Source organism: Myodes glareolus, chromosome 15, assembly GCF_982192425.1.
Source record: "Myodes glareolus chromosome 15, mMyoGla1.1, whole genome shotgun sequence".
Taxonomy (NCBI): domain Eukaryota; kingdom Metazoa; phylum Chordata; class Mammalia; order Rodentia; family Cricetidae; genus Myodes; species Myodes glareolus.
In genome coordinates, this window is record NC_142040.1 from 20,800,565 (window position 1) to 20,812,060 (window position 11,496).

The 11,496-nt window shown below is 45.2% G+C and overlaps 1 long non-coding RNA gene across 2 annotated transcripts; it reads left to right on the forward strand.

Moving 5' to 3' along the window:
* Positions 1-299: 299 nt before the first annotated feature.
* LOC125414066 (uncharacterized) lies at positions 300-8,065 on the forward strand. 2 transcript variants are annotated; one of them, XR_014997117.2, is made up of 4 exons: positions 300-490; positions 2,722-2,848; positions 4,676-4,952; positions 7,162-8,065. It is a non-coding gene; the product is annotated as an uncharacterized LOC125414066 (long non-coding RNA). The 2 variants fall into 2 exon arrangements; XR_007236134.3 differs by having other exon boundaries at positions 4,676-7,611.
* Positions 8,066-11,496: the final 3,431 nt, after the last annotated feature.

Sequence of the window (11,496 nt, forward strand, 5' to 3'; positions counted from 1 at the left end):
GTAACACACTTTTCACCTGCAGTATTCTAAGACTCCAGCCAGGACCTTTTGTTTTCTACACTGTAGACCTTCGTTTTCTTCGATGTTAGGTTCCGTTTGCAAACTCCAGTGCTGTTATTTTTATTTTAATTATCTGAAGCATTTGCTGATGAGGACATGCCTTTGTCACTTGCATAAGTCTTTGTCAATCTGCATGTTGAAATAGTCGACGTGTCCTAACACCTGAGCTTTATGAAGGCGGACTGGGAGACGGGAATACCTACAGGGAAGTGACTGTGCTGGGCCGCTGTGATCCGCCCTCTCAGGCAGGGAGCCAGCCGCCGGGACGACTGTTGCTTGGCTGCATAGCACTGGAAAGTCTGTCATGTTTGTCTGGGGAATGTGCGGCACACAAAATCGTCACTTTAGACTTCTAAGAGCACATTGAAAAATTATGGGATTGAACTGCGAACGCAAGCTGATGTCACATTCCTACCGACAAGGTTTGCAAGTGAGTCAGAGGAGTTCCGGCGACTTTCCTGCTGGGGAGGGGAACTGCTCCCTCGACGGAACTAATAATGTTGTGCTTAAATGTTGGGAAGCCGCTTATGACACCCAGATGGCAAAGCTTGTCTTCGCTTTGGCTCTTGGTCCCGGTGCATGCCAGGGTATTGCATGCAGGTGCCAGAGGCGGCTGTCTGTCGTCTTCCTGGATTGCTTTTCCACCTTAGTATTATTATTTTCTACTAATACTATTTTTTTTTTGTTTTTTGTTTTTTGTTTTTCGAGACAGGGTTTCTTTGTAGCTTTGGAACCTGTCCTGGAACTAGCTCTTGTAGACCAGGCTGGCCTAGAACTCACAAAGATCCCCCTGCCTCTGCCTTCGGAGTGCTAGGATTAAAATCATGCGCCACCACCACTTGGCCTAAAATTTTTGTGTGTAGGTTTTTGTTTGTTTGTTGTTGTTTTGTTTTTTTGTGTTTTTTTTTTTTTTCGAGACAGGGTTACCCTGTAGCTTTTGGAGTCTGTCCTGGAACTTGCTCTTGTAGACCAGGCTGGCCTCGAACTCACAGAAATGTGCCTGCCTCTGCCTCCCAAGTGCTGGGATTAAAGGCATGCGCCACCACCACACCACAACTAATACTTTTTTAAAGATTTACTTATTTTACTTTATGTGTATGAATGTTTTGCCTGCAAATATGTATATGAACCACAGGGTGTCAGATTCCATGGAACTGGAGTTCTGGGTGGTTATGAGCCACCATATGGATGCTGGGAATCGAACCCAGGTCCTCTGCAAGAGTGAAAAGTGTTTTGAATTGCTGAGCCATCTCTCTAGATGGTCCACCTTAATTTTTATTTATGTATTTTTACTTATTTACTTTGTGGTTTTGTTTTTTGTCCTTCCTCCCTCCCTTCCTCCCTCCCTCCTTTCTTTCCTCCTTTCCTCCTCACCCAGTCAAGAGTCTCTTTATGAGCCCTAGCTATTCTGGAACTTGCTGTGTTTCCCTAGCTGTCCTGGAACTTGCTGTGTAGACCAGGCTGCCCAGAGCTCCCAGAGCTCCTCATGTCTCTGCCTCCTAAATTCTGGGATTAAAGGAGCATGCCACCCTATTCGGTTTACCTTATTCTTAAAAAAATTATTTATTTTGATGAGTGGTAGTGGTGGAGAGAGCAAGGAGGCTGTACACACATTATATGGAAGTCACAGGACAACTTGAGAGAGTCCATTCTCTCCTCACACCATGAGGCTTCTGGGGACCAAACTCAGATTGTAGATTTGGCCACAAGTACCTTCTCCCGCTGAGCCATTTTGCCCGGCCCTCTTTTCCCTTGTGTGAGACAAAACTCTCACTGACCCTGGAGCTCATGGATTCTGTTAGCCTGGCTGGCCATCCGCCCCAGGAAGTCCCCTTCTCCCACCTCTGCTGTCATAGTGGGGGGAATACAGATGTGGCTGCTATATCCGGGGTCTTATGTGGGGACTAAGGATCTGAATGCAGGTCCTTGTGCTTGTGAGACAAGCACTTTACTGACTGAGCCATCTTTAGCCCTAATTTTGTTTCTGCCGTTACATATTTTGCACACAATTCCACACAGGCTCCATGTCATCGCTCCAGGGCTGATGGAAGGGTACAGTTGATCCCATTACTGTGGGTTCAGAGTGCATTTGGCCATCGCATGCACCAGACTGGCTCAGAGAGCTGGTGCTTAGGAAACACTAGCTTCTGAGTTATATGCTTTTGTCTTGGTCTGGTGTTTTACACCAGGGCTGTTGATGTGTAGTTACCGTGGAGATAGATGAAAATAAAATAAGCATGGGATTTTTTTAATAGCAAATTGTTAACAAATTTCCTTATAAAAATAGGATGTAGAGTCTGGAGAGACAGCTCAGGGGTAAAATTCTGTACTACTTCTGCAAAGGACTGGAGTAATAATTACCTGTAACTCCAGGCTCAGGGGCTTTGGTACCTTCTTCTGGTCTCTGAGGGTGTTTGTGTTTGTGTGCACACATCCCTCCCCGACATACACAGGCACAGAACTAAGAATAAGATACATCTTCTAAAAAATGGGATGTAGAGTCAACAGGACGTCTAGACAAAGATTTTCTAAACAAAAGTAGGAGGTTTAAGACTGGATGCAGTGGGGTGCAGGAGGACTGGCCAGCCATGCTGACTCGAGATGGCAGTGTCCCCCAAACATTCTTCTCCAACTTTATGCTGTTATTTGGTTTGGGGACAGAGTCTCATGTAGCCTGAATGGTCTTGGATGCTCTGTGCAGCTGAGGATGACACTGACCAACAGCTACCTCGACTTTCTGACTGCTGGAGTGACAGGGTCCTCCACACTCCTGTCCCGCCATCCTAAGGTGAGCAATTTGCTATGAATGCTCGAGATATCCTCACAAAGTACCTCACCAGGAAAATATGGACTTTTCCTTTGGTGGGATTTGAGCATTTTCAATGTTAGTAACCATTCTCTCTCTTTTTTATTAAAACAATCTTTTTTTTTTTAAATTTTGCATGCTAATTTCAGTTTCACCCTCCCTCCCCTCCTCCGGCTCCCCTTAACTTCTCCCCACCCTACCCCTCAGCCACTCCTCAGAGAGGGTAAGGCCTCCAATGGGGAGTTAACAAAGTCTGTCACATCACCTAAAGCAGGACCCAAGGACCTTTCCACTATATCTAGGCTGAGCAAGGTATCCCTCCATAGGGAATGGGCTCCAAAGAGCCAGTTCAAGCACTAGGGAAAAATCCTGGTCCCACTGCCAATGCCCCACAATCTGCCACTCACACAGCTGTTACCCACATTTAGAGGGCTTAGTTTGTGCCTATGCTGGTTCCCCATCTGTCAGTCCGGAGTCAATGAGCTCCCACTAGCTTGGGCCAGCTGTTCCTGTTGGTATCACCATCATGGTCTTGGCCCCTTTGCTCATATTATCACTCCTCCCTCTCTCTGACTGGACTCCAGAAGCTCGGCCCAGTGCTTAGCTGTGGATCTCTGTATCTACTCCCATCAGTTGTTGGATGAAGGGTCTATGATGACAATTAAGGTAATCATCAATCTGATTACAGAGGAGGGCCAGTTCAGGCACCCTCTCCACTATTGATTGGAGTCTTAGCAAGGGTCACCCTTGTGGACTCCTGGGAATTTTCCTAGTGACAGGTTTCTCGCTAGCCCCATAATGTCTCCCTCAGTCAAGCTAGCTCTCTCCTTGCTCTCCCTCTCTGTCCTTTCCCTATCCGGAGCATCCCATTCCTCCTGTTCTCTTCCCTACTTCCCTTCTCCCCTCCCCCCACACTCCCACTTTACTAGGGAGATCTTGTCTATTTCTCCTTCCCAGGGACCCATGTATGTCTCTCTTAGGGTCCTCCTTGCTACCTAGATTCTCTGGGGTTGTGGACTGCAGGAGGGAGTAACCAATCTCTTACAACGAGAGTGATCGCATGTCCAACTCTATTGATGCTGCTGTCTCCCGTGAAAACAGATTGTTTCTACGTGCCTGTTCCGTGTTAGGGATACTGTAACTCAGATTTAAAACATGAAAGAGTGTTGCTTAGCTTTGAGCAAATTAAGATATGCTTTGTAATCTGACCAACTCATAAACAATTGTGGGTAAGCGCTCAGAGCGGTTTGCCCTTGGGAACTTCAAAGAGGGCTGTTTGGCTGTGAGTAATCACAAGCGTCCTTACGCTTGTGTTATTCATAAGGACTCCAATAGGATGAGGGTGGTGCCCAGAGTCACTGAGAAGCCTTGAGATCTTGAGATGCCAGTGACAACAGTGGGTCCTCAGATAATGTAAGCAGCATTGCCTGAAGGGTCATGTGTTATTTACATACATTAAATAAATATTGAAAGACCGGCTTAGTCTACAAAGGCTCAGAGTTAGCGTACAGCACTGGATACTAAAAGACTGAACTTATATTGTGGTCTTTCAAAGCAAAATAAATGGGTTTTTATCCTGTCTGTATAAGATTCAAGTTAATCTTTAGCTGACATAACAGAAGCCACCATGGTTCTAAAGGCAGCTAGCATTAGCTTTGTGTGAGAAGTGACAGATGTGTGTTCTAGCCAAATACATATCTCAACTTGCTATATTACTCCCATGAAAATTATTATTTGCTACATGTTAGAGATTTTCTAGTCATGGGTGTTAAATTTGAGTATTTCTTTAACAAATTCTGTTTTCCCCAGCCTTTTTTCTTATGGCAACCGGCGGTTTGCTGTGAGATTGCGTCTTCTAGGGATGTCAGAAGCAACACCTATAAAAGTCTCACAATGCTATTGCCTGAACCTGAGCTGAAAAAAGACAACAGACTTGCCAAAGTGGATGGGGAATGCACAGAAAGCCTCAACCGTACACAAAGAGCTACAGGCAACCGGGGATGCTGAGAACAGGAGAAACAGTCTTACCCAGGGAAGAGCACACCAGTTGGCTTCCAGGTGTTTGTATGTTTTCAGCCAATTGTGTGTAAGTAACAGTATACAGACTGAGTAGGTTATATTTATAGATTTAGGATTATATATGTTTGTGTGTATGTGTATAGATCACATATATATTATTACACATATGTTATAAATAAGATATGTGATGTATATTACACACACACATATATACACATAACAACAATTAATGAAAAAGCATGAATTAGAAAAGAGCAAGGAGGGGTATCTGGGAGGACTTAGCAGGAGCAAAGGGAAGTGGGAAAATGATCCAATTATAATCTCAAAATAAAGAGATATTTTTAAAAAATGAACCAGACATGCCAATGCATGCTGTTAATCTCAGCACTTCAGGAGGCTATCCCGGGCTACACAGTGAGATGCCCCATCTTATTAAAAACCACACAAACAAACAAACCAACAGGAAAAGCCCCAGCAAAACAGTGTATCTGGCATCTGTAAAACAGAGCAAAAAGCCAAGCGGTGGTGGCGCACACCTTTAATCCCAGTACTCGGGAGGCAGAGGCAAGGAGGGGATCTCTGTGAGTCTGAGGCCAGCCTGGTCTACAAGAGCTAGTTCCAGGACAGGCTCCAAAGCTACAGAGAAACCCTGTCTCGAAAAAAAAAAACAAAACAACAACAAACAACAACAACAACAAAACAAAACAAAGCAAAAAAATTAACTTCAGAGTCCTATTTCCTGGCAGAGGAGTTGAGCAAACAGGACTACACAACATAGTCTTGGTCTTATGGATTAAGAAGCTGGCGTTTGATTTTCCTAAAGATGGGAGGAGGTATTGCTGTTGGGGGCGGAAGCAGCAGGTGATTGGAGCACCTCGAATTTGTGTGCCCCACATTCATACCCACTTCCTTCCCAGTTACGATGTCTTCCTCTGCCATCCAGGCTGTTGTGGAAACCCCCCTGAAGCCCAGAAGTCTTAAACTTTGCAGGCTCCCGTTTCTGCCTCCCGAACTCTTGGATTACTGGGACAGTGTGTTCTTTTCTGAAAAGGGTCTCCCTGTTGTTGCCCAGGATCATCTTGAATTTGTGGCCTTAACTAATGGACCTCCCAAGTAGCCACACTACTGTCTCCCAACACGTCCTGACTAGTTTCAAATCAATTTGACCCTCGCTAGAGTAATCAGAGAGGGGGAAGCTTCAGCTGAGAAATTGCCTCCATAAGCTCAGGCTGCAGGCAAGTCTGTAGGGCACTTTCTTAATTAGTGATTGATATGGGAGGACCCAGCCCGCTGTGGGTGGTGCCCTCCTTGGGCTGATGCTCCTGCATTCTTTAAAAAAGCAGACTGAGCAAGCTATGAGGAACAAGTCAGTAAGTATCACCCCTCCATGGCCTCTGCATCAGCTCCTGCCTCCAGGTTCTTGCCTTGTTTGACTTCCTGTCCTGTTTGACTTCCTTCAATGATGGACTTCAATGTGGAAGTGTAAGCCAAATAAGTCCTTTCCTCCCCAAGTTGCTTTGGTCATGGTGTTTGACCGCAGCAATAGTAACCCTAGCTAGGACACATTACCACATCAGCTTTTATTGCTTCCTGTTTAAAAGGAAAGCACAGGCTTCTTTGCCCACTTAATTACGATTACATCAATTCCTCCTTTGAATGGATCCTTCTGAGGAGTCCAGAACCTTTCAGCCAAATGCTCATGCAATTGGACAGATGGTTCAAGTGACTTCAATCCCTTGCAGAAACACAGGCCCGAATCAAGTGATTCAGAACTGGAAGGAACTTTAAGGATGTAAGAGAGTCAACCTTCTTCCTTTACACAGAAAGCACTGAAGCCTTCCCAGAGCCGCAGAGACAGTGAGTGGCAGAGAAATGGGGGAGGAACCGGAAGTGCCTTTGTCAGGATTCTCTAAGTGGGAGTCATTGTCTGAGGAGAGCTGAGGGTTCCGCCTCCAGGCCTGTGTTCCTTCCTATGAGTAGTTACTAAGCACTCTTGGTAGGAAGCATAATTTTAGACGAGGTGATTTGGGCTTCATATTTAAAGACAAGAATTGTGAGTCTGTTATGTACCAACAGTGCCAAACAATTCTCTTCACGCTGTTTTAGAAAACAATCAGATGCCGCACAGCTTTTCCTTAGTGGGATGTGTCCTTAAGTGAACTCACACACTTACCTCTTCATCTTCCATTCCGCTGAGTAGCTAGCTCACGCTCGGAGGAAGCTAATCTGAATTTCTGAATCCTCTGGCCTGGATTTAGACATAATTCTCTTTCTAGAACACGGTTTTCCCCTTGGCTAACTGCTCCTCCAAAGCCACCTGAGCACCAGGTGAGGTGGACGTCCTTGGCACCCTTCTGTCCTTTGAGCTGCATAGAGCAAAGAACATTAGGAAGAGGAAACAGATGAAGAGAAGTACCTTGTTATTGGCATCCCGGAAACAAATCACATTGCTGTGGTCCTGCTCTCCAGAAATTCACAAAGGGGTAGTGTAATGTTCTCTCCTGTCCCTTTAAGAGACAAGCCCTGCCCATCCCCTCCCCCATCTGCAGCTGAGGCAGACAGATTTTCCTTCCTGCTTGCAGCCCTAGTCCCTTCCTTTTCTGTCTCTTTCTCTAAGGGGCAGTTTCTGTCTCGCCCTTCCCCCCCTCGTTTCTCTCACTCTCTCACTGTTCTTCTCCCCTTTCTTCTCCATAACCCACTAAATAAATAAACAACCTCACTCTGCATGGCGTGCCTTTCCGTCTTTGTGTCTCACCTGCTGGGGTTGCGGCTCCCTGCCTGGGACTCACTGCCCCTTGTGGCTCACTGCAGCCACTTGGCGAACTGTGCCATCCCTGCCTAGGACTGACTGCTCTTGGGACCTGCTGGCAACTGACTGCTGCCACTTCAGGCACCTGCGGTGTGGTCTCATAGCCTGCTGCCCGCAGCAGCCACTTGGGCATCTGCAGCATTTTACTTTTACCATAACAGGTGGCTTACAGCACCTGTCTTTGTGGAAGTTATGAAGCAGATATACGTTTGCAAGCCTGCGCGTCTACGAAGCACTAGGTGATTTTCATACATTCTTTTCTTCAAGAAAATGCATTTAGTTTTCCTTTCGGTTGGTATTTACTGTTGGGAGAAGATTTGATGTTGGAGTTTATGTGCTCATTTACCCAATAAATAGCTCCTTAACAACTACGGAGTTCCAGACATGGTGTTTGTACATGGTGTTTGTAGGTACTGAAAAAAAAGAAAGAAAAAAGACAAAGTTAAATGTGATTAGATATCAGGTTATAATTTGATGAGCAATATTAAGGAGTGGCACATTTGGGAAGCAGAGAGATTTGACCTCCTCAGGAAACTGATGCTTCATTAGAACTGTGAAGAAGTTGGGTGCTGGGTGTGATCATGCACACCTTTAATCCCAGTACTCGGGTGCAGAAGCAGAAGGTTCTCCGTGAGTTCGAAGTCAGCCTGCTCTACATGGCAAGTTCCAGTCCAGCCAGGGCTACACAGTGAGGCTCTGCCTCAAAAAGAAGTTGAAGTCAATAAGGTGAGAAGAACATTTTAATTTAAAGCAATCAATCTAAAGATCTAGGATAGAAACTGTTGAGGGGACTTGGTGTGTATTGAAGTCATTTTTTATTTTACTTTAGCATAGCAAATACATTTGGCAGAGGTTAGAAAAGGTCCAGGTGGGCTGGTTCGGTTACTGGACTGTATCCATGAGTGCTTCAGTAACAGAAGCAGAGACAATAGAGGGAAAGTGAGTTTTGACAGATTTTAGATGGCTTGCCCATGGAGGTAGAGAAAGTTGTCATGGTGATGGGATGGCAGGGTCATTGTTACTGGGGAACACAAAAGGAAGCAGAGTGAAGACATTCGGGGGAGGGGAAATGGTTAGAGGGCAAGTCTGAATCTGTGTTAAACCTGGTCACCTTTGAGATGTCCAGGAGGAAGAGGCAGACGTGTAAGTGCGAATCCTCAGGATACAAAGGCTTAGGCGTGAGATTTCAATTCCTGAATCATCTCTGACTGGATGGTAGATGAAGGAATGGAAAGAGGAGGGCCTAGGGATATCTCAGAAGTGACTTAGGGGGAACACTCCTCTCCACCTCAGCTCCACTCACCCACATTCCTCACTTTGCCTTGTACTATTGCGGACACAGCAGACTTCTGAAAACACTTGTTTGTTTTAAAATAAGCTATAAAAGTGAAAATGAGGCCTGCCACATAGTAGGTCATCAGTAATGCTTCTTGTATCTGAAAAGATACAATTGAAACTCAAAATTAAATGGGCCCTTCCAAAGAGTCCGGGATCTCTTCTAAAGTACATGTAAGTGGATATGCATGAGCCCCTCCTCCCCAGGCGGCTCAGCAATGTTCCTTCCCTTGAGCTATGTCCCAGACTCCTGGAAATGCTACTGATTCCTCTGGGAACATGTTTAAGCCCTTTCTCTGAGTATGAATAACTTATCTTCAAACTTCATCCAGGTATTTTAGGACAAGCATGAATTTGGGCAGAAACCTCCCTAAAGTTATGACACACAGATGCACCTACTAGCAGTGTTGAAAGTGAACCAAAGAGACATAAAGGATTTTCTTTTAAAAATCATTATGGGCAATTAGATTTTAGCTTCTAGTTTAGGAGACAGATGAGCAGGTAAAAAAAAAAATTGCTAAGTCCTATTAAATCCCTCTTAGCAAACGAGTAAGATGATCAGATATATGCTTCCAGTCTCAAGTAGTTGGAAGCCGCTGCTTTGTGTGCAGACTGGGCAAGTCTGAGATGCTCAGTGGGAGTCACTGAGTGGAAAGTGCTCATTTCATACTCTCTCCAGGCACCCACACTCCAGCCCCTGTATTCACAAACTGACAGGAAGGAGGGCTGAGCTTCCTCTCAAGCTGTCTTAGAATCTGGGATGCTTGTTCTGGTCCTCTAGTGTCTAGGTGGCTATTTCCTCCCTGATTTGTTAATTTTGACTTTAAAAGTTATCCTTTCAATGCTCAATCATACCACAAGGACATGTGCTCAATTATGTTCATAGCAGCATTGTTTGTCATAGCCAGAACCTGGAGACAACCTAAATGCCCCTCGACTGAAGAATGGATAAGGAAAGTGTGTTACATTTACACAATGGAGTACTATACAGCACACACACACACACACACACACACACACACACACACACCAACAACATCTTGAAACTGTGGGCAAATGGATGGGTCTAGAAAACATCATATTAGCCAGGTGGTGGTGGCGCACGCCTTTAATACCAGTACTCAGGAGACAGAGGCAGGCAGACCTCTGTGAGTTCGAGGCCAGCCTGGTCTACAAGAGCTAGTTCCAGGACAGGCTCCAAGGCTTCAGAGAAACCCTGTCTCAAAAACAAACAAACAAACAAAAAACAAAAAAAAAGAAGAAGAAAGAAAGAAAACATCATATTGAGTGAGGTAACTCAGACCCAAAAAGACAAATATCATATGTACTCACTCATAAGTGACTTTTAGACATAAGACAAAGAAATCCTAGAATTCACAATCCTAGATAACCTAGACAACAATGAGGACCCTAAGAGAGACATACATGGATCTAATCTACATGGGAAGTAGAAAAAGACAAGATCTCCTGAGTAAATTGGAAGCATGGGGATCATGGGAGAGGGTAGAAGGGGAGGGGAGAGGAAGGAAGGGAGTGGATAAAAATATATAACTTATTAAAAACAATAAAAAAACTATCCTTTCAGGTATAGGAAACATTAGTGATCACCTGCTATGTGGCAGGCATCGTTTTCATGTTTTGTTTTGTTTTGTTTTGTTTTGCGGCAGGGTTTCTCTGTGTAGCACTGGCTAGCTCAGAACTTGCTCTAGGAGACTAGGCTGACTTCGAACTCAGGGATCCACCTGCCTCTGCCATCCAGTTGTTTTCACATTTATTATCTTACCTTCAAACAAACAGATATTCATTAGATGCCTTCTGTGTCCATGGTGTGAGACAAAGTATGGGATGTGTGTAAGTAGAATCAAGAACTTTTCCCCCTCATGGTGCTCGGGATCAAGGGCTTCCATATGTTAGGCAAACACGACCACTGAGCTCTACCCTGGCCCTAGAATAGAGGACTTTACCCTCACAGCGCCATAGTAATAACAGCCAGAAAGGGAAAAGATGTGGGGCCCAATAGGAAACCCCGTACATCTATTGAGGTACGCTTGGAAAGACATGGATGAATCAATCAGAATCACGCCTGTAGTTAGTGTTCAGGCATCTGTACTAGCCAGCCCTTAGGGTCCTGACAAGATACGTCCTCAGCTGAAACCACTGAGAGCACCCTCTGTGCACATTCGTTGTCTTCCTTTGCCCACCTCCCATCTCTTTTTTTCTGCCACTCTTGTTCTCAGGTACTGGATTTTGTCCCCCGCCCCATTTTGCCCCCTTCTCTGTACCTTTTCTGCCCCTTCTCTCTCTTCTTCCAATAAACCTCCCACGTGAGCCCTGTTGTATGATATGACTCCTTCCCACCGTTTTTAAATAAATTATAACATTGGGGTCGCCAGGCCCTCCTGGCCCTTCCTCCTGCCCACCAGCAGCCTAAGGCATGCCAGTGATCCTGGAACCTGGTTCACATATG